At 44.6% G+C, this 27357-nt stretch overlaps 1 long non-coding RNA gene across 4 annotated transcripts in view; it reads left to right on the top strand.

Moving 5' to 3' along the window:
- LOC144382524 (uncharacterized) overlaps window positions 1-27357 on the top strand; it is a 143241-nt gene that overhangs the window by 51483 nt on the left and 64401 nt on the right. For 3 of the 4 annotated variants that reach the window (XR_013449548.1, XR_013449549.1, XR_013449546.1), the window contains exon 5: window positions 12324-12464. This is a non-coding gene — a long non-coding RNA (uncharacterized LOC144382524). Of the gene's footprint in view, window positions 1-12323; window positions 12465-21914; window positions 22618-27357 lie in introns of those variants that run through there. The other variant, XR_013449547.1, reaches the window with a different exon arrangement.

Here is a 27357-nt window from a genome sequence, read left to right as displayed (position 1 = left end):
GCTGGTGCTTGGTCCCAGGGCTCCCCCCACCCGCCTCCCTCCTGCTCCTCCACCACCCCAGTGACTGGCTCTCATCCTTCTCCAGCGCCGAGCTCAAATATCACTTCTGTTCATGCACAGCCCGTGGTTTGCCATCTTGCACAGCTCTGCACGGCACAGGCAGGGGTGCCCGTGGCAGTGATGCGGGCCGCTAGTGTGGGTTAGTGAATGACGGCGGCAACACTGATGCTCCACCCAGCATGGACTAGTGGTGTTCTCTCTCTTGAAGGCAAGTCACATTGTCACACAGTCACCGTCCGGGTGTAGGGATATGGACTCCACCAAATTCTAGTAAATAATTAAGGAAGAAAAAAATGACAACCATACACACATTTTCAGAACACAGTAGATAGGAGAACAATTCTCCAGTCATTTTAAGAGCCTAGGATAGCCCTGAGATCAAAACCAGGCAAGGGCATTAAAAGAAAAGAAAACTGTAGAACAATATCCCTATGAATCTAGACACAGATGTTCATAACAAAAGATTAGCAAAGCAAATCCAGCATCGTGCGTGCGCACACACACACACACACACACACACACACATTGTACATACATACTACACATACACACAATAAATACTACATACCTAAGTATGTGATGCATACACATGTGTGCATGCATACATCATGGTCAAGCACAGCATATCCCAAAGATGCAAAGTTAGCATTCGTAAATTAATTAACAATAAGTCACCATATTAACAGGAAAAAGGAAAATTCAGTACTGCAATCATTTCAATAGATGAAAAAATAGCATTTGACAGAATTTAATACCTGTTAATGTTGGGAGTTCTCAGCAAACTCAGAATAGAGAGAAACTTCCTCAATCTGATAAAAGACATCTTCAAAAAACACTGTAGCGAATATCACACTTAATGCTGAACAACTCAACGCTCTATCCCAAGATCAGGAACAAGGGGAGGATGTCTGTTGTGGGCACCTTGATTCACCACTGGCCTATCCCGTCCCACCCAGGGCACTATGGCAAGAAAAGTAGATGAGAAAATAATAAAGCTCCTCAGTGAACTGACAAACAAAAGAAAGACAAAAGACCAGAAAACAATGGCATGAAAATAATTGCTAAGCCAGCAAACCGGTCTTTCAATGATGAAGATTAAGTGGATTCCAGGCAAACATCCCCGAAGGCATGCCCCACAGATGCACAGTGAAAGCAGTACTAAAGGGCACTTGTAGTGATGTCCACGTGAGAGAGACGAGCAAGAATGAACGGAGAAGCAGTATATGTGGGAGAATCTAATGAATACTCTCTGCGGGGGAATAATGTGGGCCATCTTCATGGCTGGTTAACATAAGACAAAAGCTTATTAGACCCTGGGAGGAGGGCGAGCTTATTCCCCACCTTCCTCTGCTCTGCGCTGTCGGCATCTTGAGGACACCAAGATGGGGCAAAGCATTCTTGAAAACGAGGAACAAGGTAGAAACCCTGCTTTTCCAGATATCAAGACTCCAGTAATTGAGTCCAGGTTGTATTTGCACAAGGATGGACATATAACAAATGTCACAAAATGGGAGTCCAGCAATAAAAGATTTAGTTCCATCATCACTTGATTGATAATAAGGCTGTGCTGCAAAGTTGGCTCTCGCTATAAAAGGAGGTAAGGATGGTGTTTACAAAAATGTTTGGCATTAGGCTCATCCTAATTAAAACCACAATGGGATACTGATGCCCAATGGCTAAAACGTAACACTAGAAAATACTTAGTGTTGACAAGGAGAAGCAGTGGAGACTCTAATGTGCTCATGGATATCAATGCTGATGGGAGCAACACTTTGGAAAACCGTTCAGCATATCTGTGTGAGATGAACATGCTCAGGCTCCAGCGATCCCACCCTTTAGTAAATACCCAAAGGAAATTCATGCCCTCATGCACTTGGAGAATATATATAAATAAGAATGCCCAGACCTCTGGTCATTTGCAATAGCTAAAAACTGGGAGCAGGGCAAACGTCGAATTGATGCGTAAACTAAGAAAGTACATCTATCCCTGTCAGCGTGGTTGAGTCTCACCAGCGTGGTGTGTCGTGTGAAGGAAGCCCGACACGGAAGGTTCCTTAGAGGATGGCTCCATTTATATAAAGAAAAAGTAAGGCGAACCTGCACTGCAGTGTTGAGCAATGAATACAGTGTGTGGTGCTAATACAGGAAAAGTGAGCAACTGACTATGAACCAAATCAGGTAGAGACTATGACTCAAGGGGAAGGACGGAGGGGCCATGCCTTGAAAGGGCACTCAAGAGGTCCCTGGGATCCTGACAATGTTCTATTGTATGACTTGGTGCTTACACACTGTTCAATTTATAATAATTCATTAAGTTCACATTGATATTTGTTGTGCATGTAAGTAATTAAAAAAAATAAAATGGTTAAAAATACAACACAGGCAACGCGAATGGCCAATCAGAACATTTCACAAGGGACCGGGGCAGAGCAAGATGGCGGAGGAGTAGGAGACCTAAATTTCGTCTGGTCCCAGGAATTCAGCTGGATAGGGATCAAACCAATCTGAACACCTACGAACTCAACAGGAGATCAAAGAAAAGGAGCAGCAACTCTCTGAACAGAAAAGCGACCACTTTCTGGAAGGTAGGACGTGCGGAGAAGTGAATCCGAGGCGATATTCGGGAGGGTAGACGGCGGGGGAGGGGCCTCCATCTGCCACTTCTGGCAAGTGATAGAGCCGCGGAGCACAAAATCGGAACTTTTAGAAGTCTGCTCCGCTGAGGGACGTCACTCCGGTGGCTAAGCGGGGGGTGAAACCCTCGCGGGACAGTGTGGTCTCAGGACCCTCGGGGTCACAGAAAGACCGGGGGTGCCTGGGTGCGGCAGAGCTCCCAGGGATCGGAGCGGGGAAGCCGGCTGCAGAGACGGAGCCCAGGCGCGGGCTCTCAGCTCGGGGTTGTCATAGACCGTGATCCGCGGCACAGTCGGGCCACTGCTCCTCCAGCAGGGACCCAACAAGCGGCAGATCCGGGGAGACTCACCTTCTTCCCCCGGGAGGAGAGGTGCGGGAGCGCACCGCGGGGATCTGCTGGGTTTGGAGACTCCACCCGGGGTCGGGGGCCAGATAGAAAGGCGCGGTCACAGGCCGGGTGAGCGCAGAGTGCGGCCGGAGACCGGGGAGACGGGAGTGACTGACTGCTTTTCTCTGGGGGCTCGCTGAGGAGCGGGACCCCGAGTTCTCGGCTCCTCTGGGGCGGAGACTGGGAGGCCGCCATTTTCACTCTCCGCCTCCAGAGCTGTACGGAAAGCTTGCAGGGAACAAAAGCTCCCGAGAGCAAACCCGAGCAGATGACTTAGCCCCAGACCGGCAAGGGCGGGGCAATTCCGCCTCCGGCAAAGACATTTGGGAACCACGGCAACAGGCCCCTCCCCCCAGGAGATCAGCGAGAACAGCCAGCCAAGACCAGGTTTACCGATCAGTGAGAACGGCAGAACTCCAGCGCTAGGGGAATACTGCACATAGAATCCATGGCTCTCTTACCATGATTCTTTAGTTTTTCAAGGTTAATTTTTTTTTAACTTTCTTTTTTTTTTTAATTTTTCTTTTTCCCTTTTTCAACCAACATCTTATCAATCCGTTTTTTAAAAAATCTTTTTTATTTTTCATTTTTAGAGTCATGTTATATCCCTTCATAGTAGTTAACCTTATTTTTGGTATATATATGTAAGATGTTCTCTCTTTAAAATTTTGGGATACAGTTTCTTTTAACAGACCAAAATATACCCTAAATCTCTAGTGTATGGCTTTGTTCTAGTCTCCTGCCTGATCACATTCTCTCCCTTTTTTTTTTAATCCTCTTCTTTCTTTTTTCAACCAACTTCTTATCAATTCCTTTTATAAAATCTTTTATAATTTTCATTTTTACAGTCATACTCCATCCCATCATCATATTAACCCTTATTTTTGTACATATATACGTTTTTCTTTCTTTAAAATTTTGAGAGGCACTTTCTTCTAACAGACCAAAATATGCCCAAAATCTAGTGTGTTGCACTAATCTGTGCACCAGCCTGATCATATTTGATCATATTCTGTTTTTGTTTGCTTGTTTTTTGTTTGTTTGTTTGTTTTTATCTTTTTCTTTTTCTTTTTTCTTTCTTTCCCTTTCTTTCCCCCTGGTTTCAGGTCTCTTCTGATTTGTTTAGTGTATATTTTTGGGGGGTCGTTGTTACCCTGTTAGCATTTTGTTCTCGCATTCATCTATTCTCCTCTGGACAAAATGACAAGACGGAAAAAATCACCTGAAAAAAAAGAACAAGAGGCAGTACTGACAGCCAGGGACCTAATCAGTATAGACATTAGTAAGATGTGGGAACTAGAGTTCGGAATGATGATTTTAAAGATACTAAATGGGCTTGAATAAAGCATGGAATATATTAGAGAAACCCTTTCTGGAGAAATAAAAGAACTAAAATCTAACCAAGTCAAAATCAAAAAGGCTATTAATGAGGTGCAATAAAAAATGGAGGCTCTAAGTGCTAGGATAAATGAAGCAGAAGAGAGAATTAGTGGTATAGAAAACCAAATGATGGAAAATAAAGAAGCTGAGAAAAAGAGAGATAAACAACTACTGGATCATGAAGGCAAAATTCGAGAGATAAGTGATACCATAAGACGAAACAATATTAGAATAATTGGGATCCCAGAAGAAGAAGAAAGAGAGAGGGGCAGAAGGTATATTGGAACAAATTATAGCAGAGAACTTCCCTAATTTGGGGAAGGAAACAGGCATCAAAATCCAGGAGGCACAGAGAACCCCCCTCAAAATCAATAAAAATAGGTCAACACCCTGTCATCTAATAGCAAAACTTACGAGTCTCAGAGACAAAGAGAAAATCCTGAAAGCAGCTCGGGACAAGAGATCTGTAACCTACAATGGTAGAAACATTACACTGGCAACAGACCTATCCACAGAGACCTGGCAGGCCAGAAAGGACTGGAATGATATATTCAGAGCACTAAATGAGAAAAATATGCAGCCAAGAATACTATATCCAGCTAGGCTGTCATTGAAAATAGAAGGAGGATAAAAAGCTTCCAGGACAAACAACAACTAAAGAAATTTGCAAACAGGAAACCAGCCCTACAAGAAATATTGAAAGGGGTCCTCTGAGCAAAGAGAGAGCCTAAAAGTAACATAGAACAGAAAGGAACACAGACAATATACAGTAACAGTCACCTTACAGGCAATACAGTGGCACTAAATTCCTATCTTTTAATAGTTACCCTGAATATAAATGGGCTAAATGCCCCAATCAAAAGACACAGGGTATCAGATTGGATAAAAAAACAAGACCCATCGATATGCTGTCTGCAAGAGATTCATTTTAGACCCAAAGACACACCCAGATTGAAAGTGAGGGGGTGGAAAACCATTTACCATGCTAATGGACACCAAAAGAAAGCTGGGATGGCAATCCTTATATCAGACAAATTAGATTTTAAACCAAAGACTATAATAAGAGATGAGGAAGGACAGTATATCCTACTTAAAGGGTCTATTCAACAAGAAGATCTAACAATTGTAAATATCTATGCCCTTAACATGGGAGCAGCCAATTATATAAGCCAATTAATAACAAAAGCAAAGAAATACATTGACTACAATACAATAATAGTGGGGGACTTTAACACTCCCCTCACTGAAATGGACAGATCATCTAAGCAAAAGATCAACAAGGAAATAAAGGCAATAAATGATACACTGGACCAAATGGCTTCACAGATATATTTAGAACATTCCATCCCAAGCAACAGAATACACATTCTTCTCTAGTGCCCATGGAACATTCTCCAGAATAGATCACATCCTAGGTCACAAAAATGAGGTCTCAAATGGTCCTAAAATATTGGGATCATTCCCTGCCTATTTTCAGACCACAGTGCTTTGAAACTAGAACTCAATCACAAGAGGAAAGTCGGAAAGAACTCAAATACATGGAAGCTAAAGAGCATCCTACTAAAGAATGAATGGGTCAACCAGAAAATTAAAGAAGAATTTAAAAAATTCATGGAAACCAATGAAAATGAAAACACAACTGTTCAAAATCTTTGGGATACAGCAAAGGCAGTCCTAAGAGGAAAGTATATAGCAATACAAGCCTTTCTCAAGAAACAAGAAAGGTCTCAAGTACACAACCTAACCCTACACCTAAAGGAGCTGGAGAAAGAACAGCAAATAAAGCGTAAACCCAGCAACAGAAGAGAAATAATAAAGATCAGAGCAGAAATCAATGAAATAGAAACCAAAAGAACAGTAGAACAGATCAATAAAACTAGGAGCTGGTTCTTTGAAAGAATTAACAAGATTGATAAACCCCTGGCCAGACTTATCAAAAAGAAAAGAGAAATGACCCAAATAAATAAAATCATGAATGAAAGAGGAGAGATCGCAAGCAACACCAAAGAAATACAAACAATTATAAGAACATATTATGAGGAACTATATACTAGCAAATTAGATAATCTGGAAGAAATGGATGCATTCCTAGAGATGTATAGAACTACCAAAACTGAACCAGGAAGAAATAGAAAACCTGAACAGACCTATAACCACTAAGGAAATTGAAGCAGTCATCAAAAATCTCCTAACAAACAAAACCCAGGGCCAGATGGCTTCCCAGGGGAATTCTACCAAACATTTGAAGACGAATTAATACCTATCCTTCTGAAACTGTTCCAAAAAATAGAAATGGAAGGAAAACTTCCAAACTTGTTTTATGAGGCCACCATTACCTTGATCCCCAAACCAGACAGAGACCCCATCAAAAAGGATAACTACAGACCAATATCCCTGATGAACATGGATGCCAAAATTCTCACCAAAATACTAGCCAATAGGATCCAACAGTACATTAAAAGGATTATTCACCACAACCAAGTGGGATTTATCCCTGGGCTACAAGTTTGGTTCAACATCCACAAATCAATCGATGTGATACAATACATTAATAAAAGAAAGAACAAGAACCATATGATCTTCTCAATAGATGAAAAAAAAGCATTTGACAAAGTACAGCCTCCTTTCTTGATCAAAACTCTTCAAAGTATAGGGATAGAGGGTACATACCTCAATATCATAAAAGCCATCTATGAAAAACCCACAGCGAATATCATTCTCAATGGGGAAAAACTGAGAGCTTTCCCCCTAAGATCAGGAACACGGCAGGGATGTTCACTATCACCACTGCTATTCAACATAGTATTAGAAGTCCCAGCCACAGCAATCAGACAACAAAAAGAAATAAAAGGCATCTGAATCAGCAAAGAAGAAGTCAAACACTCACTCTTTGCAGATGATATGATACTTTATGTGGAAAACCCAAAAGACTCCACCCCAAAACTGCTAGAACTCACACAGGAATTCAGTAAAGTGGCAGGATATAAAATCAATGCACAGAAATCAGTGGCATTCCTATACACCAACAACAAGACAGAAGAATGAGAAATTAAAAAGTTGATCCCATTTACAATTGCACCCAAAACCATAAGATACCTAGGAATAAATCTAACCAAAGAGGCAAAGAATCTGTACTCAGAAAACTATAAAATACTCATGAAAGAAATTGAGGAAGACACAAAGAAATGGAAAGACGTTCCATGCTCATGGATTGGAAGAACAAATATTGTGAAGATGTCAATGCTACCTAGAGCAATCTACACATTCAATCCAATCCCTATCAAAATACCATCAACTTTTTTCGAAAAAATGGAGCAAATAATCCTAAAATTTGTATGGAACCAGAAAAGACCCCTAATAGTCAGAGGAATGTTGAAAAAGAAAAGCAAAGCTGGTGGCATCACAATTCTGGACTTCAAGCTCTATTACAAAGCTGTCATCATCAAGACAGTATGGTACTGGCACAAAACAGACACATAGATCAATGGAACAGAATAGAGAGCCCTGAAATGGACCCTCAACTGTATGGTCAACTAATCTTCGACAAAGCAGGAAAGAATGTCCAATGGAAAAAAGACAGTCTCTTCAACAAATGGTGTTGGGAAAATTGGACAGCCACATGCAGAAGAATGAAACTGGACCATTTCCTTACACCACACACAAAAATAGATACAAAATGGTTGAAAGACCTAAATGTGAGACAGGAGTCCATCAAAATCCTAAAGGAGAACACAGGCAGCAACCTCTTTGACCTCAGCCGCAGCACTTCTTCCTACACACATTGCCAAAGACAAGGGAAGCAAAGGCAAAAATGAACTCTTGGGACTTCATCAAGATAAAAAGCTTTTGCACAGAAAAGGAAACAGTCAACAAAACCAAAAGACAACCAACAGAATGGGAGAAGATATTTGCAAATGACATATCAGTTAAAGGGTTAGTATCCAAAATCTATAAAGAACTTATTAAACTCAACACCCAGAGAACAAATAATCCAATCAAGAAATGGGCAGAAGACATGAACAGAGATTTTTCCAAAGAAGACATCCAAATGGCCAACAGACACATGAAAAAGTGCCCAACATCGCTTGGCATCAGGGAAATCCAAATCAAAACCTCAATGAGATACCACCTCACTACCAGTCAGAATGGCTAAAATTAACAAGTCAGGAAACGACAGATATTGGCAGGGATGCGGAGAAATGGGAACCCTCCTATACTGTTGGTGGGAATGCAAGCTGGTGCAGCCACTCTGGAAAACAGTATGGAGGTTCCTCAAAAAGTTGAAAATAGAGCTACCCTATGACCCAGCAATTGCACTACTGGGTATTTACCCCAAAGATACAAATGTAGGGCTCCGAAGGGGTATGTGAACCCAGATGTTTATAGCAGCAATGTCCACAATAGCCAAACTATGGAAAGAGCAAAGATGTCCATCGACAGATGAATGGATAAAGAAGATGTGGTATATATATATACAATGGAATATTATTCAGTCATCAAAAGGAATGAAATCTTGCCATTTGCAACGACGTGGATGGAACTGGAGGGTATTATGCTGAGCAAAATAAGTCAATCAGAGAAAGACATGTATCATATGACCTCACTGATATGAGGAATTCTTAATCTCAGGAAACAAACTGAGGGTTACTGGAGTGGTGGGGGGTGGGAGGGATGGGGTGGCTGGGTGATAGACATTGGGGAGGGTATGTGCTGTGGTGAGCGCTGTGAATTGTGTAAGACTGTTGAATCACAGACCTGTACCTCTGAAACAAATAATACAGTATATGTTAAAAAAAAAAAAGAAAGAAGAAGAAGATAGCAGGAGTGGAAGAATGAAGGGGGGGAAATTGGAGGGGGAGATGAACCATGAGAGACTATGGCATCTGAGAAACAAACAGGGTTCTAGAGGGGAGGGAGGTGGGGGGATGGGTTAGCCCAGTGATGGGTATTAAGGAGGGCACGTACTGCATGGAGCACTGGGTGTTATATGCAAACAATGAATGATGGAATGCTACATCAAAAACTAATGATGTAATGTATGGTGATTAACGTAACATAATAAAAAAAATAAATATGGAGCCAGATTAAAAAAAAAAAAAGAGCATTTCACAAGGAACTCACATGGAGGGCCCTGGCTGGGAGGAGGCTGGCAGCCACATGGAATGGGCCAAATCAAACCCAGGGTCCTGGAAACGAAAACTCCAAGTGTGGAAAGGAAGGTCCAAGGAACAGATCATTCTACTTTCCTGGATGCGGGTTGCATCCCTTTGTTAAAGATTTTACTTAAGTCCTAGCTCCAGAAGACTGAAGGAGTCCCTCCTCCAGACTTTGAAAGACCACTCAAACCCAAACCTGTGGCTTTGGAACCCCTGTGACTTTTCTCCGTCCTTATTTCTACTTACCATCCTCTGTGGTTTACCACCTCTTTGTCCTGTGGTCTGGCTCTCTCTCTTCCTTGGGTGTTAGTAAAAAGGGGGGAATGATAGTCTGGATACCAAGTTGTTATTTAAGAACTGAATTATGCAAAGAACAAAGCAAGCAAACACACCTCGCTGGAGCGAGATAATTGGAATGGAACCCTCAGATGTGGGTTCTCCGTGTGAAGTCAAGTGCATTTTCCCAGCAAACTTTTTCCTCCTTGAAAAGACCATTTAGAAAATCTTAGAGGGGCACATTACCATTCCCAGAACAAGTGTAATTTTCATGGGTGATTTTGTTTCAAAGAGGAAACATTTTTCTAGCAGGGAACCAAATGCAGAGAGCGGTAGCAAGTTAGACCTAATGACAAGCAATGTGAACAACATGTATTAAATGTTTAATTTTGGCTCAGACATGCCAGATGCAAATTTCCTATTTCCTCAGGCATGCAAATACTGATCACTTATATGATTACTTTGAAAAAGGGTCAACTTTTGGTTTAAGAAAACATTGCTGAAATATTAAATATTTATGAAACAGAGTTATTGCAGTAGGAGGCCGAGCCCCACGCGGTGGGGTTCGTGGCGAAATCACAGCCACCCACCCCAGACCGCAACGTGTTCCCGCAGTATTTCTCTACTGGCTGTTGGCGGGGTCACGAGCCGGACAAGGTCATTCATTCTCCAGGGGAAAACAAAGCCAATGTGGATTTTCCCTGAATCAATGGAGGCTGCAAGAAAAGAATTTAAGTGAAGCATTTGAGCAATGGTGCAGATTGCTTCAATTCATTTGTTTGTATGAACTTGTGTGGAGGCTCATCATTCCCCTGTGAGAGGAGAGGATCGCAGTGTTCTCTGCAGCTGGTTTGCTCATCAACACCATCAATCTGGCCGAGGAAATCTGTCAAGAGTGCACTACAAGAGGACTCTAGAAGGCCACCTCTGCCCCCTTCCTACAGACGGGGACCCTGGAGGGCCACTGGGCCACTCCGCCACATTAGCAAAGAGTTTTCGGCTCTACCTCATGATGAATTTGGGAAGGCAAGGCATTACTATTAATTTAAAATGTGCATAAAGGCATCATATAAATAGGCACACACACACACACATTTATCTACTTTTATGCATGTTTATGTTTATATAGGTATATATACATGTTTACATATATGTATAGTTTATATACACACATATAAACTTACGTATAAACTTACATGTGTGCACATAAAATCTCTATATACTTATATGTGTATACATAATATATACACATAGGCGTATGTGCGTATATACGTTTTTGCTAAAGGTGTGCGGACACACGCCAGCACACTCGCCCTCGCCTTTGGTTTGGGACAGTACGGGTGGATGGAGACACCCTCCAGACAGCGACATTGATGCGATGTTTGCCGTGAGTGTCCTGATTCTCACAGAAACCGGGATCCAAGCCCCGCGCTGACCTTGCTTAGAACGCGCACTTTTGTCCCTGGCGTTCTGAGTCTGATGAGGAAACCCGGCCTTCCCAGCTGTTTAGGTGGTCACTAGCGGCTTTGCTGGGGTTAACAGCTCCAGTTGGGACAATGCCGAGGTCTCCGTGAGGCTCCTCCTTGCGCCTGGCTGTGGCACAAACCTCACATTTAGGCTCGTGGTGGTTAGCGACAGAGCAGGCCAGTGGGTTCTGTTGCACGGGCAATGATGTGTGCACACCAGGACACTCCCAAAACGCCGCCGTGCATCGGCTTCTCCCGGAGGAGTTTAGTAACCTGCTGATGACATGTCCTCTCTCTGAACCATCCTGCGCCTGGTCTCCTGGAAGCTTAGTGGGGGAGCCGCGTGGTGTGACGCCCACTCCCTGACGAAGCCGCTCTGCTCCCTGCTGTGCATCCGACACAAGGCATTCTCTTCTGTTTGTAGAATGCTCTGGGGCTCTCCACGCAGCCCTGTCCTCCCCTATGCCACTGAGCAAACTGTGCACCTGCTTTTGTCCTCAGAGATGTCCCCAAGGTGAGAGACACACGCGGTGAGCTGCCTAGATCCACACGTGTCCCTGTGAGGCGGCTCAAAATGTCCTTCATCACACAGCTCATTTCGACGTGCTGGGCCTGAGCTTCCTGTGGTGATCTGGGAGATTTGGATGTTTCTGGGGAACTGTTTTGCGAGACTAAGGCTTCTCACCTCCTTCCTAAATGTCTTCATGAAGTTCCTGATCTTCATCCAGGGGTGTGGGATCACCTGACGGCTTGCTTCCTCTCCCCTCAGACACCTTGTCCCTCGCTGCTCTGTCCCCTGGAAGCCCAAGGCCCACTTCCCATATCCAGGGGTTCTCAGAGCTAATGGGGCCGTGGCCATGGGCTTGGTTGCTCCTGAATCAGAAGTGGATGGGCTCCGTGTCATGGTGAAAGACCGTGGCCCTAAAGCTCACTGGTTTCCTGTCTGTGTTTTCATCCCTGTAGAGTCTGATGCCTCTGTGAAAATCTGCTCAATACTCTTCAATAGAACCTGATAGAAGACTAAACACAGATCCTTAAGAAAACCTAGCTCCTCTCCTAGCAGGCAAGCGAGCAGCTGATTGAGGCGACCCCTGGGATGACCAGGTATGCAATTAGCATCTAAGTGGAGGGAAAGTCTGCTTTTACGGGTGGCTCAGTAATGTCACTGCTAGTCGAAAATCACTCATAAACAATGGCTCTCAGTTAGTAGCACTGCCTGGAGGTGGTGGGAGTGGGCAGGTGCCTTTGGTTGTCATAAGACCGAGGACACTCACCGGCATATAAAGCCCAGAGGCGGGCACATGAGCTATCCTATAATGCAGCAGGACACCCACCCTGTAGGACTCCATCTGCTCTCAGGCTTCTTCCACACGGGCTGCTTCCCATGATTTTTTTGAGTACCCATGAGTCAGCATCACATTGCTGGACTCCAGACTCCATTTGGTCCTGTCCTCATGTGGTTCACAGCCATGGACTTTCTAGAAGGATATGGTTTTGTCCAGAAAGCCATGGGGTATCTGTGTCTCCCAAGCCTTGGCTGGCATTTCAAGGGCTGGCAAATTCCCTGACTTACCAGTCCTCTCCTGTGCCCCAAACTAGAGTGTATCTTCCTGGCCACAGGCAGATGGAACCCGACGTGCTCTGGTCTCTTCTTGCAGATGTGAAGACTCAAATGCCAACTCACCTGGTTCTTTTATAAATGAAACACTCACTGGGTTTTCACAGAGGGCTCACAATCAAAGCAGATACTGTCATTTCTGCAGGCTGTGTTTCCTTCCCCGACACCGAGTTCAGCCCAAGTTTGGAAATATCAGGAGCTGTATTTGCAAGAAGTCCTTTGGCAATTGGTACAGATAGTCCTATATTTAAATAAGATTTGGAATGAGGGAAAGTGTAGTCCAAGTGTTGTGAATGAAACATAGGTTTGATTATAAAACCTCGTAAACACTCTCATGAGCCCATGAGAAGCGAGAAGCCTTTAAGACAAACAGCTGGAAATGTAAGAGTAAGATGTCCTTACAAAGGACTATTATAGAATCTGAAAAATGTCAAGTCGGCTTGCCACAGAAGCATACCCCACACCTCACCGTGACATTTTCTGCGATCTTGGTGAGCACCTACGGAGCGCACTGTCCTATGCTACTTGCAAACTTCACTTCTGCGCCGTGGACCCTCATGCTAGTTGACCCCCCTTCTGTAAGGTGACGGTCTCCTGCCCAGGCCCTGACATCCCTGGCGCCCTGAGGACCAGGGGCCACCCTTGTGTGGGAGAGAGGCGACCTCGGTGTGCTCCATGAGGTTCAAAGACATGGAGTTTAAGCACAGCTGCAACCCTATAAAAATGCCTTCAGGTTGAGAGTGTGGTGTTCTTCCTTTAATTAGCTTATTGATGAGGACTTCATTTTAATGATCTAAGTGGTTTTAACTTTTAATTTTGAAGTAATTTCAAATTTAAAAAAGGGTTGCAAGAGTAGTACAAAGAACTCCCATCTCACTAATTTTTAAAAGAACTCCCAGATTTACTAATATTTAATATCTTGTCCTATTTATATTATTAGTCACTCTTCTCTCCTTATTTTATTAAGAGTCTGTAAGTCCATAGTGATATAATATTAACAGAATATTTATTATAATGGTATTGGTAGGATAATAATGGATTTTAACACTGATTTTTAAAATTAAATGGCTTGAAATACTTCAATATTACTATTGATTTTGATGCTCAAATGGCCTCACTTATACTCAGGAGGAGCCCCTCAAGCTGGTTCCTCTGAGCACTGACAGGTTCCTAGTACTTTTTGACCATTCCTTTTTTCTTTTTTTTTTTACACAAAAATATGTTGCAGGCTTAGCTTATATTTTCCTTGGCCCAGCCTAGGAATCAGTTACTTATTTAACTTATCCTGTTAGTGGGAAACCGTATTTAGAAACCAAGATCTGTATGCTAGATGGTCTCACTGCTAATGGGGTGTCATTAAGTCTGGGTCTCTCAGCCACCAAAGCAGAAACATACACTTGTCTCAGTCACTCTTCCATCTGTTTCTGCTAAAACCAGGAGTCCATGCTTACACCTCCAGTTCCACTCCTATACAACCTCCTACATTTCATATTTGTGCCCTCCTTTGCCAACAGGAACTTAGCACCTCATGTCGTCATGGTATTTGCTTAGTTGCCCGATCCTACAAATACAGAAAGCATTTTCAGAATTGCTAATTTATTCCACTTTGGAAAACAAACCTATGGAGGACTGCTTCCTCCAGTTTGTAAACTAGTGCCCTGAATTACTAGAAAATGATATAAGATATGCAAAACAATCATTTTTTAGCTTTAAGCAGCACAGGGCCAAAATAATACCTGAAGGAAGGGAAACGAACAAAGTCAGCCATACCGTTCCACAGCTTACTGACTAGACACTTCCCAGCTGATGCGCAGAAAAGGGAATACCGGGCAGAACCCAGCAGCCTTGCTGAGATGAGGAGGCAGAGCCTGTAGCTCTGAGAGACAGAGGCCATCAGGATTTGTGGTGCAGACCAGGAGCACAGAGCTCCTGAGTCTGCAGGCATCCTCTGGGGTCTTCGCCTCCGTGTTCAGATGTGACTGTGTGGGGGTACATCTTCACAGGGATGAGCAAGGAGCCGCTGCAAAGCATTAGGACAAAAAATTCCTGGAACTCACACTGATACAGGAAATTTCATGTCCCCACTAACAAGTTTGGAGAGGCCTACTAGTACATGGGACATTGGGTAGAGTCCCCAGAGGAATATTGCCTTAGAAGTTAAGTTAGCTCTAAATGAAAGGCTGTTCTGGACTTTCTGCAAAAAAGCTTATACTTAAAAATAATCACTCTGATTTCAAGTAATAGTACTGTGTGCTAGACCAAAATCCAACACTCCTTAAAGCAACACAGCACCCAATGACATTAAAATTCACAATGCCTGGCATCCAACCAAAAGACCAATTATGCAAATAAGCATGAAAATGAAACCCATAACTGGGAGAAAACTCTATGATAGAAACATTCTCAGAAATGACAGAGATTATGGAATTAGCCGATAAGGGCATTAAAACAGCACGCGCACACACACATGCACAAGCATTAGTGAGCATGAAGATGTAGCCATAGAAACTAAACAAAATGAAGCACAGAGAGAAGAGAGAAAAATAAAGAGAGCATCAGAACATGTGAGAGAATATCAAGTGGCCTAAAATAATTATAATTTGAACCCTATCCATGGAGAATAGAGAGAAAGGGGTGAATAAAAATTATTTGAAGACATAATAGCTGAAAAAATTTTGAAATGTGATGAAAACTATAAACTCACAGATTCAGGGAGCTCATCAAGTCTCTAGCAGGAGAAACATAAAACCACACCAGGTCACAAGCTGCTGAAAAGAAGAAATATTAAAAGCAGTTTATGTAAGAGAAATGCAGGTACATACTACATAATTATGTAAGACGTACAAAGACAAGAATGGTAATACGCTTTGGATCAGAATCACTGCAAGCCAGGAGAAAATGGAGTGATACCCCTAAATACTGAAAGAGAAATTGACTCAACTGGGGATTTTATACCCAACGAAGACATCTTTCAAAAATGAAGCTGGGCTTCTGCTCCTCAGCATGGTGGAATAAGAACCTAGCAGACAGCATTCCCCTTCAGAGAACAACTATAATCCAGGACACGACACAAAGAAGGTTATGTCTGAATGTGCTGGGAAGTGGACAGAAGTTAATAGAGTCTAGAGGGGAGGGCCGCCTGCTCCAGTAGTAGACACGTGGGATCATATGAGCAGGTCTCTGTCACTGAGGCTTAGCCTCTGCTCAGTGCAGCCAGCACGCAGGTGCAAGGCAGTAGTGTCCCCCGGAATACCTATGATCTTGCTGGCCCTGGGAACCAGAAAGGTCAGTCTGAGAAATTACAAACACCCCAGGGATAGGGGGATTGTCACAGGGAAGAACCAGGGGAGGGACCCCCAACTCTGTCTACTGACATCTCTGATTGAGCCTGGAGGCACACAAGTGCAGAACAGACTCAGTGTAGCTCAGCTAAAGGCAACATGCTTGAGCAGAGCTGCCTCCTGGGAGAGAGTTTGCAGTTCAAACCTAGCCAAGGTAATGACCTGCTGAGAAAAAGAAAGCATGGTTCCAGGATCTCAATGTCTTCACGTGCATGATTTCCAAAATGCAATCCAAAATTACAAGATATATGAAAAAAACAAGAAAATGGAATATGTTCTCAAGAAACAGGAAAACAAAATAATTTAACTAGAATCTGGCAAGGACAAGATGTCAAGACCATATCACAAGTGTCCTAAATAAAGTAAAGTAAAACACATTTTAATTTTACCTTCATTTGTTACTTATGTAACACTCTTCCTTTCTTTGTGTAGATCTGAGTTTCTGTTGATTTGGGGTACTTATCATATGGCTGGTGTTCTCTGGGATTCTCAAATCTATGGTTTGGTATCTGTCATTGATTTTGGAAAATTCTCGGCCATCATCCCTCAATTATGTGTCCTTTTCTTTCTCTCTTTCTTTGTATTCAGGTGTCCCCGTTACAAAAATATTACCCTTTTGTGATTATCTCACAGTTCTTGGATGTTCTGTTTAATCTTTTCCATTCTTTTTTCTCTCTTTTAGTTTTAGAAGTTTCTATTGATGGATCTTCAAACTTACTGATTCTTTCCCTGGCCATGTCCAGTCTGATGAGCCCATCAGAGGCATTCTTCATTTCTATTACATTGTTTTTTATTTTCAGCATTTCCTTTTGACTCTTTCTTACAGCTTATGACTTCGGTTACATCACCTCTCTGTTCCTGCATGCTGTCCACTTTTCATTAGAGCTCTCAGCACATTTTTAAGTTTCTGATAATCTCCTAAATCTCTGCCACACCCAAGTCTGCTTCTGATGTTTGGTTTGTCTCTTCGGTCTGTGTATTTTGCCTCGTGGTAAGCCTGTAGTGTTTTTGGAAAGCCAGGCACGATGTTGTGGGTAAAGGGAATTGAGGTAGTGTCTGGTTTGTGTTTACCTGGCTAGGAGTCAGAGTGAGTTCACTGTTTGCTATGGCTGTGGTTTCAGAGGCCATATTTCCTCTAGTGTCCCTGTTCTTGATTTCTCTGCTCTCATTGGGTTTCCCTGGAGATTTTTAAAGCAGGGTCTAGGGCTTTCAGTTCCTTTACCTATAACCCCTGTGTTACAGAGTAGGGCTGTCAATGTGATGATGAGGCTGGGGGAGGAAGGTGTTCTGTAGTCCTGTGATTAAGGCCTAGCCCTGAGGTGGATATTTTCTTTTCCCCAGGTTGGTTAGGCTTTGAAGGAATTAGGTTAGGCTCAGCTAAAGCAGTTTTCCCTAAGTGCAAGCCTCTTAAGGAGAACAGAATGTCCTGGGCATACTTCAAAGTGGACAGCTTTCCCTACCCACTGTGGGAGGCAGGGAGGGGCTTTTTCTCCCATCTTCATGGTGAGAATCCGGTAGCTAGGGCTCCTGGAGGTAGAACCCACAAAAGTGTGTTCCTCCCAAAACTGGGGCCTCTTTCATAATTATTTAAAATTTTTTTCTTTTTTTTTTTTAAGATTTTATTTATTTATTTGACAGAGAGGGAGACAATGAGAGAGGGAACACAAGCAGAGAAGTGCGAGAGGGAGAAGCAGGCTTCCCGCTGAGCAGGGAGCCCGATGTGGGGCTCAATCCTAGGACCCTGGGATCATGACCTGAACCAAAGGCAGCCGTTTAACGACTGAGCCACCCAGGCGTCCCCCCAATTTTTTTTTCTTAAAGTATAATTTTGTTTAATTAAAGAAAAGCTCTGCAGAGAACTAGAAAGTCTGTAGTTAAAAGAAATATTCAGGAGATGAGTATAACAGCCCAATGGACGAGACAAGATGGAGCAAGTGAGCTTGAAGACATCGACAGAAATTATTCAAGGGCAGAGCAAACAGTTTTCTGTCTTTTTAAAGAATAAAGCCTGCATGCCTTGTTAGATTAAGGGAAAAGTTTCCCCATACATATAATTGGATTGCCAGAAGGAGAGAACAGAGAGAATGAGATGCAAATATTAAAAAATTCATTGAAGATGTAATGTCCAAATATTCTACATCTGATGTAAAACAGAGAGATTCTAAATGAATACCAAGAAGAAAAAACACAGAAGCAAGTGCTGAAGCACATCATTATCAAAGTGTTGAAACCAGGGATAAAGAGCAAATCCTGCAAGCAAGGAGAGAAAAATTGCATGTTACAGAGGAGGCATGATGTAATTAACGGGTGGCTTCTCATCACAAATAATGTGGGACAAGGAAACAGAGCAATGTGTATAAAGTGCTGAAAGCAAAAAATAAACTCTATTCAGTGTTCTGTTCTTCAAACACCATTTGGTGAAAACATTTTTCAAAATTAAGGTAAAATAAAGACATTTTTTCGACAAAGGAAACTAAAAGAATTTGCTGCCAGGAGACCTTTTGCTGTAAGAAATGCTGACCTAAGTTATTCAGTCTGAAAGGAAATGCCACTGGGTAGAAAATTGGATCTTTCAAAAAGAATGAAGAACAGCAGAAATGGTAACAATCCTGGGTGTATTTTAAAACCCAAAGAAAGTGCACCACAAGCCACACTGAACCTTATGCGAAGTTAGTTAGATGACTGACCTAGACACTGGGGACCCCAGGATGGAATACGGACTGTGGCAGATGTGTCTGACCACTCTATGAACGTGTCCGATGTCCACGCTGAGGGTGGTGGGGAGAGCAGGAACTCACCTCCGTAACTTTGGTGTTTGCACCGGATGCTGTAAGCGTCAAGATGGAAAGAACTCTATGTGAGCACTGTACTCTGGTGGGCGCATTCGTTTCTTATATGGGTCTGGTTTAGCAAGTCTGAGCCAGTTCACATGTATGCTAGGGTTGAACAAACGAGCAAACAAACTGTAGATAAAAGAAGCCAAGTTTCTCAATGTGAGAAAGGAAAATACAAGTAAGTAGAAGGAAAGGCTACATCCAATGAACCCTGTGGTATTGAATGAGAGAGATACAGAGGGCTCATGTTCATTTTCATGTTTGTGCAGATAAACACAGAGCTAGTGAAGGCCCATGGACTGTTGAAGAAGATAAATCGTGGTGTGAGGGTAACTGTTTAATGACTGGCTCTCTGAAGACCTGCTAGGGTCGGCCAGTTTCCGTGGTGTTATATTCCCACTGTGGCTAATTTTGAGCTACCAACATGATGTCGCTTAAGCTGTGTTGGGAAGAGGGTTGCACAGTTGACTCTCTTGAGCCAGTAACATTGGTGCCAACTCTACTGAAGAATAACCATATCTGAGCCACAAAATTCTCAATAAATTTTAGAGGATTGCAAAGTACGTAGTATGGTTTCTAACACAAGCAAATTGTACAAGTAATCAATAACTGAAGTACATCTGGGAAGATCCCAACATTTTTAGAAATTGCACAACATCCTCTTTGTGTGTGTGTGTGTGTGTGGGGTATCGAGAAAGAAATCACAGAAGAAATAAAAAATCACAGGAAGAAATATATCCAACTCAATTTATGAGGCTGATGTTACTCTAATACCAAAATCAGAATAATATATATTCACGAGGAAGATTGCTTTGTATCTTTACTTTCTTATAAGTCATACTTTCTCTTTTTTTTTTTTTTTTTAAAGATTTTATTTATTTGACAGAGAGAGACACAGCGAGAGAGGGAACACAAGCAGGGGGAGTGGGAGAGGGAGGAGCAGGCTTTCCGCCGAGCAGGGAGCCCGATGTGGGGCTCGATCCCAGGACCCTGGGATCATGACCTGAGCTGAAGGCAGACGCTTAACGACTGAGCCACCCAGGCGCCCCAGTCATACTTTCTCATAAGAAGGTAAGACTACAAAGCAATCTTCCTCATGAACATATACGCAAAAATCCTCTACAAAAAAATAGCAAGTTGAAGCCTGCCTTATATCAAAAGATATTTCAGCCTGATCAAGTGAATTTTATTCCATGAATTTAAGGATGGTTTAGCATTGAAAAATTAATCAAGGTAATTCACCGTAATTACAGAGGAAAAATGAAAACCATATGATCATCTTAAAAGATGCAGAAAACACATTTGGCAAAACAACATCCATGCGTGATAAATATTCCTAGAAACCTAGAAATAGAAGGGACCGTCTTTGACCCAATTAACAGTGTCTAAAAAAAGCTACAGCCAGTATCATCCTTCATGGTAAAAGACTGATTCCACCCCCTGCCCCCAAATTGCTAGTGTAATGAGGAAAGAGAATGAAATAAAATAAGAAATTCATTTACATTGGAGACCAAGGACTAAAACTCTCTTCATTCACAGAATACATGACTTTTAAAAATAAATCTTAATGCATCTACAAAAAAATCTACTAAAATTAATGAGTGAATTTAACAAGGTCACAGGATACTAGATCCACATATAAAAAATTAATTGTATTTTTATATTTTACAAATAAACAATTATAAATTAAACTTTAGGGATACTATTTTCTAGAGAATACAAAAAAATGAAGTAAAGTGAGTAAAAATGATGTTTACATTAAACACCCACATACCCACCCATGTACCCCCAAAACATGAAATACTTAAGAATGGATTGAAGAACATACATGCATGGTTTGTGGCTGAAAGCAACAAAATACTCCTGATGGAAATCACAGAAGTCCTACATAAATGGAGAATCGATACCACGTTCATATCACAGAAAGTTCAACGTTGTTAAGATGTCAGTCTCTCTCAAATTGATCTATAGATTCACACAAGCTCAGTTAAAATCCCTGTAGGTTTCATTTCCTACAATTTATGTGGAAAATCGGAGGACTTCCTAAAACTTTAGGACAAAGTAAAACAAAGAGGAATCATACTACCCGATTTCAAGTTTACTGCATAAAGCTACAGAGGTCCAGTGTGGTGGTGGCATATGGACAGACCCAAACGTCAAAGGGACGAGACGTGTGTGTGGTTGCACACAGATACTCATATGTATACGCTTAGTTGATTTTCAGCAAATTTGCCAAGGTAGTGAAAAGCAGGAAAGGATGGGCTTCTCAGCCAATGTGCTAGAATGTGTGTGTGTGTGTGTGTGTGTAACAGGCCTCCCTGTGAACACTAAATACATAAAAGTTCTTAAGAAAGCTTGGATGATAATTTTTTGTGACCTTGAGAGTAGACAAAGCTTTATTTCTTAGGACACAGAAAGGACAAATGATAAGAGAATAAAAAATACATAAATTTGACCTCATAAAAAGTTTTAAAAAATGCTTTTCAAAAGATATCGTGAGAAAATAAAATGGTGAGCCACATACATGAAGAAAATATTTGCAAAACACATCTGATAAAGGTGTATGTACAATATATAAAGAAATCTTGCAACTCAGTAGCAAGACAAAAAACCTCATACATGAAGGGCAAACATTAGAACATACACTTTAGCAAAGAAGACACACAAATGGACACCAAGCACAGGAAAAAATGCTAACATTAATATTTATTCAGGGAAAGGAAGATTAAACCACAATGAGATACCTTTTCATACTCTTTAGGATGGTTGCAGTGACAAAGACTGACAGTATCACGTGCTGACCGGATGCGAAGGAAGCGTGACTTGCATTGTGGCCGGGAATGTAATACGATACAGAACTTCAGAAAAGAGTTTAGTAGTTTTTTTTTTTAATAAAGTTAAATACACACTTAGCATATGTCCCAGCCATCCCACTTCTCAGTATTTGCTCAAGATCAATGAAAATCCCTTTCCGTGCAAAGACTTATACACAAATGTTCATAGAGGAAATTTTTGTAATAGCTCCACCTGGATAGAAACCAAGTGTGTCCACCTGCGGGAGAAGAGACACACCATGGAGTATTCCTCCGGGGCAGATACTCCAGCAGTAAAAGGAACAGCTGCTGATGGGCACCCGACACGGGTGAGCCTCAGGAATGCATTGTGTGCTGGGTGAACCCACGAGCCAGACACGAAGACTCCATACCAGATTAGGACAGATCCATAAAATGTGGGAAGAGCCAAGACTGCAGTGATAGAAAGCAGTGGTTGGAGGAGGGTTAGAGGACCAGTGTGAGTGCAAAGAAGAGGAAGGTATTTGTGGGGAAGGGCTCGTTCTGTATCGGGATGATGGCGGTCGTTAAAAAAAAAACAAACTGTGCACTTGTCAAAACTCACTGAATTGTACACTTAAAATTGGTGACTTTAGCTGTATGTAAATCATGCTTCAATAAAACTGATTAAAGAATATGAAGCAAAAAATCCCCGGGGAGCTGGTCATCTGAATCTCCCCGCAGGTCAGTCGGCGCGGGAGGCGGCCAGGAGTCCTTCCCGTTGTCCTTGTTCACTCGTCCAGGACACACTTGTCAAAGTCCTCCTAGGGCCAGACCTCGAGAAAGGGACAAGTTTCAGCTGCCCAGGGACCAGTCCTGCTCCTGGGGTTGGTGCAGAGACCATGGCGGTGTCCCCCTGTTGGCTCTGGAATCTCGTCAAGGTCCGCACTCTCCTTTATCCTGGTGGGTCCTCTGCATCAGTGGGACATCCGCATTCTGCCCCCTGGGCTGTCCTCACTAGGGACTGCAGGTGGGGTGCGGGAGCCCCAGTGGATCCTGGGGAATAGGATGTCTCCTTCTGCACTGCCCGTGGTCCCTGTCAATGACGTCTTTCACACCGCATGTCCCAGCCCGGCTCAGAGGGCGGCAGCAGGCTAATTTCCTTGTTTTCTCTCCCGGCCGGGGTGCTCCCTTGTTACCGATCACATGTGTGTCTTCGCCTGCCCAGCAGGCTCTCAGCTCTCTGTGTGTTTGCACGTCTTGCTGGAGGAGCTTGCAGGAGTTAGAGGTGAGCTGGGGTGGGGGCAGCGCCAGCCCCAGCGCACCTCCCTGTTCCCTTGTCACAGCCCCCGTTGGACCCACTCCCGTGGCAGGTTGGAGGGTTCCATCTGCAGGGACCTGACTGACCCAGGGGCGAAATGAGAGGAGGATAAAGAGCAGCTCTCGGCTTCCCCCTGGAGCACGGGACTCACGCAGGCCCACGTTCCCCACTCCTGGCTCCGCACCCTCGGGTCGTCTCTGCGCATAGCAAGGGAGGCCTCACCAGTCTCGAAACGAAATGAGCTCAATTCGTGTTTTCCTGAGAGTGTTGTCCTCTGGGGAGAGAGAAATTGGGCCCAGCCGAGCCAAACAGCCTCAGCAGGATGATGACGTGCATGTCCCGCAAGCAAGGGCAGGACACGGCGCTGGTCACCGTGGTCGGATCCCACATCCGGGCCCTGCATCCTCGGGACTCTGGACAAGGCAAGACGCCTCTGCTCCACCACAGCCGAGCCAGGAGGACATTTCCTGCAGCGATCCACATCACCAGACCAAAGACATTTAATCCAGACGGGAGTTTATCTTCCAGAAGGCAATTTGGCCCAAACTCTTATTACCATGCAGTTTGTGCGCCAAAGACTCCCTTCCTGCAGGTAACCAGGTCTCTGGGCGCTGGGGGCCTCACTGAGCGCCCCCTATGTGGCCCGCCAGCCTCGGTCCACGGTGACAGGAGGAGCCTCGTGACCTGGTACACTCACAGGGGCTGGGAGCTCAGAGGGTGACAGATTTGCCTGCATCACAGATGATCTAAAGGCACAAAATTGTGGTGAATTGGGGGATTGGAATAATGGCCCTCCCCTGAGAGCATTTCTGGCATCAGTAGGTGACATTAGGATGTCACCCTCCAAAGTCTGGAGAGATGGCTCCAGCATCCATCTCCATAGGTTCAAGCATGATCCATGTTCACATGAAACCCTGCAAAACCTCTCCCTGTCACCGTGTGCCCTGGGTGACCAGTGGGGCTAAGAATACAGTCCTGTCTCTGTCCCTAACCCACATCCCCTTCACCACTTAACTGCCAGCCAAGAGGACCTCTGCTAGAAGGCAGCGCTCAGCCTCATTAGGGAGGTGACCAGGGCAGGGGGAGAGGCGGTCCCCAGAACTGCCCCGCCACATTGCTGGCAGGGATTGCCCCGGGGGTTGGGGGGGTGGGGGGCAGAGCTGAGAACGGAGGAGTTCACCGTGTTTCTGAGTGGCCGTCCCGTGCACACACAGCCCCGACAATGGTCGTGAAGGCCAGTACTGCCAGGGCTAGAGAAGATGATATTTGGGTTTAAAAGGCAAGCCCCAAAATAGTAAAGCATGGATATGAAACCAGTTGCCTCCCACCAAACCCGATGAGGTTTCCGCGTTGGAAGGGGATAGGAAACCAGGAGGGAAGAGCCTGGCTACTCTCCTGGTGCACTGGCCAAACCTGTCCTGTGATTAGGACCTCGAGGGAGGCGGGGCACCAGGAACGCAGGCTCGTCCACCCTTCCGGGCTGCGGGCTGTCCACTGCCCGGTGCCAGGCTGGAATTCCTTCAGAAGCGGGGCTGAGGGGCCACATGCTCACTGGACCTGGCACAGCTTCATGGGGCCAGCGTGCCCCGAGGGTGGCCCGGGGGAGCGTCTGAGTGTCTGTCACTACGGGAGTGTAGCATGGCCGGGAGGGGTGGGGACCCACAGAGCCCCGAGGGCTGGCAGGCAGGCGACACATGACGACCCACAGAGAGGTGCCGAGCTACAGGGGACCCCGAGGGGTGCGGTCGTGGGTACAGACGGGTGGGAAGGGGCATGCAGCCCGTGGCTATCAGGGCCCCATCTCCCTGCTGCCAGCAAGGTAAGAGCCGGGGGGCAGACCAGGCCCCACTCCCTGATGCGAGGATGGAAGCAGGGGAGCCTGGAACTCGGCGGTCTCTGGGGAGAAGGACAGCCCTGATGCTGTGCTGTAGAAGGTCCAAAGACAGTGGGTATTGAGTGGGAAGGGAAAAAATTCACTTAGAAATTGGTAAGATTCAGTAATTGCTTAGGAAATGAAGCTTTGAAGACCGGAGTATTTTCAGGTAGAGAGAAATAGGATTATATATTATGCACTTGCATTGTGTGGCTGTGAGCTGTTAAACCATCCTAAGTATATTCTCTCAAATTCCCCTGCCCTGATTCCTGGGCCCTCCCTCCACGTCAGCCCCCCAAGAACTGCGGATTTAAGAGATGCTTCTTGCAACATCGCTTCTCTGTTGCTCCCGTGGGACCTTGGTGCACCCTGCATCTCACTCTGCCGGATACTTTCTAGGATCAAGAGGCAAGAGAGTGTCAAGATTTGACTCGTGAAAGGAAAGCTCCCTGACCTTCGTCCTCATGGAATGGAGATCCACAGGGCCTCCAGCTGGCACAGGACCCGGGGCCGGGGGGTGGGGGGAGGTGAAAGCCCGGACTGCCTGCCTTGAGCTCTGAGGCCCCTTTCCCTAACCAACAGTTAGGCTGTTGAACATCAGTGTTGCCTTCACCAAGAGCTGCCACACTTCAGAACGAGATGGGGGTTTAATTGAGCAGTGAGGCCCAGCAGGAGAGTGATCGATTTTATGAAATCCACAGATGCGAGGCACTGACTCTGAAGGACGTGGTGTCGGCAGTCAGACGGCTACTCTCTCCAGGCCGTGCAAAAGCAAGGGGAGGAAGTAACGTCCCCCTGCGGAAATGGCTTTAACGGTTCCATTCTAGAATCAGCCCAGCGATTTCATGTGCTGTTAACCAATTAATATTTCTTGAGTCCTCCCCATGTCAGGCACAGCAGGGTTGTGTGTGTGTGTGTGCACGTGTGTGTGCGCGTGTGCATGTGTGTGTGCGTGTGTGCACGTGTGTGTGCGTGTGTGCACGTGTGTGTGCATGCACATGTATGTTGTTTTCAATAACCATGTGGAAAAAATGATCTGTTTAATGCAACAGCTGACATTTTTTCCACCCAGAGTAGTGTATTAAGACATTGTGCGGCACCTGGGTGGCTCAGTTGGTTAAGTGTCTGACTCTTGGTTTCAGCTCAGGTCGTGATCTCAGAGTCATGAGATCGAGTCCCGCATCGGCCTCCATGCTCAGCGGGCAGTCTGCTTGAGATTCTCCCTCTCCCTCTGCGCCTCCCCATAATGCGCGCTCTTGCTCTCAAATAAATAATTAAATCTTAAAAAAAAGACACTGTGGGATCAGTGTGGTCAGAGGACACAGTGGTGATGTCATTTGGGATGAGCGATTCACAGCCGCGATTGAAGACGAGACAGCCTGCTTGGTGGGCTCACTTAAGCTCTCCTCCTGATAGACGTGGGCGTCCCCAGGTCACGGCTTCTCATGTCTGTCTTCTTCCTCTCGGGGAGCGTGCTCTTGTCACAAGTGGCCGGTGCCTCTGTGTCCAGGCCACGTGCACACGCGGGCCTCCTGTGTGGCAGGTTCCGGGCTCAAGGGTAGCCCAGGTGGCTAGTGAGCGTCACTGCGGGGTGCTCCTCATGGCCGTGAGCACAAGCAGGACACCTCGTTGTACTGCCCCTCATAGACACCCCGTATTTTACAGATCAGAGGTTTGGGGCGACCCTGCATCAGGCAAGTCTAACAGCACCATTTCTTCAAAGGTGTTTGCTCACTTCGTGTCTCCATGTCACATTCTGGTAATTCTCACAGTATTTCAAACTTTTCATAATTATTATATTTGTTATTCTGACCTGTGATCACTGACAGCTTGGGTGGTGGTTAGCATTTTCTCTAGCAATGAAGTATTTTTAGATTAAGGTTGTGCATTGTTTTCTTCGATGTAATGCTATTGCACACATAATAGCCAGTAAACGCTATTGTGCGAGCACAACTTTTCAATGCACTGGGACACCGGAAAGTCCTTTGACTCCCTTTATTGGGACATCTGCGTTGCTGCGGTGGTCTGGAGCCGGACCGCAGTGTCTCCCCATGTGCCTGTGGAGCCCGCCGGGTGCATGTCCTGCAGGAGGCCCTGCTGCCTTTCTGTGTCCCAGGGACTGCTTGGCTAGCGTAGGCAGTTACTGCTCCAGATGTGTGAGTGTGAGTGAGTGTGAGTGTGCTTGAGAGCAAGTGTGTGAGTGTGTGATACTGAGAGTGAGTGCGTGACAGTGTGAGTG

Source organism: Halichoerus grypus, chromosome 7 (assembly GCF_964656455.1).
Source record: "Halichoerus grypus chromosome 7, mHalGry1.hap1.1, whole genome shotgun sequence".
Taxonomy (NCBI): Eukaryota; Metazoa; Chordata; class Mammalia; order Carnivora; family Phocidae; genus Halichoerus; species Halichoerus grypus.
The sequence above is the reverse complement of the archived record's forward strand: the minus strand, read 5'-3'. Positions and strand labels throughout refer to the sequence as shown.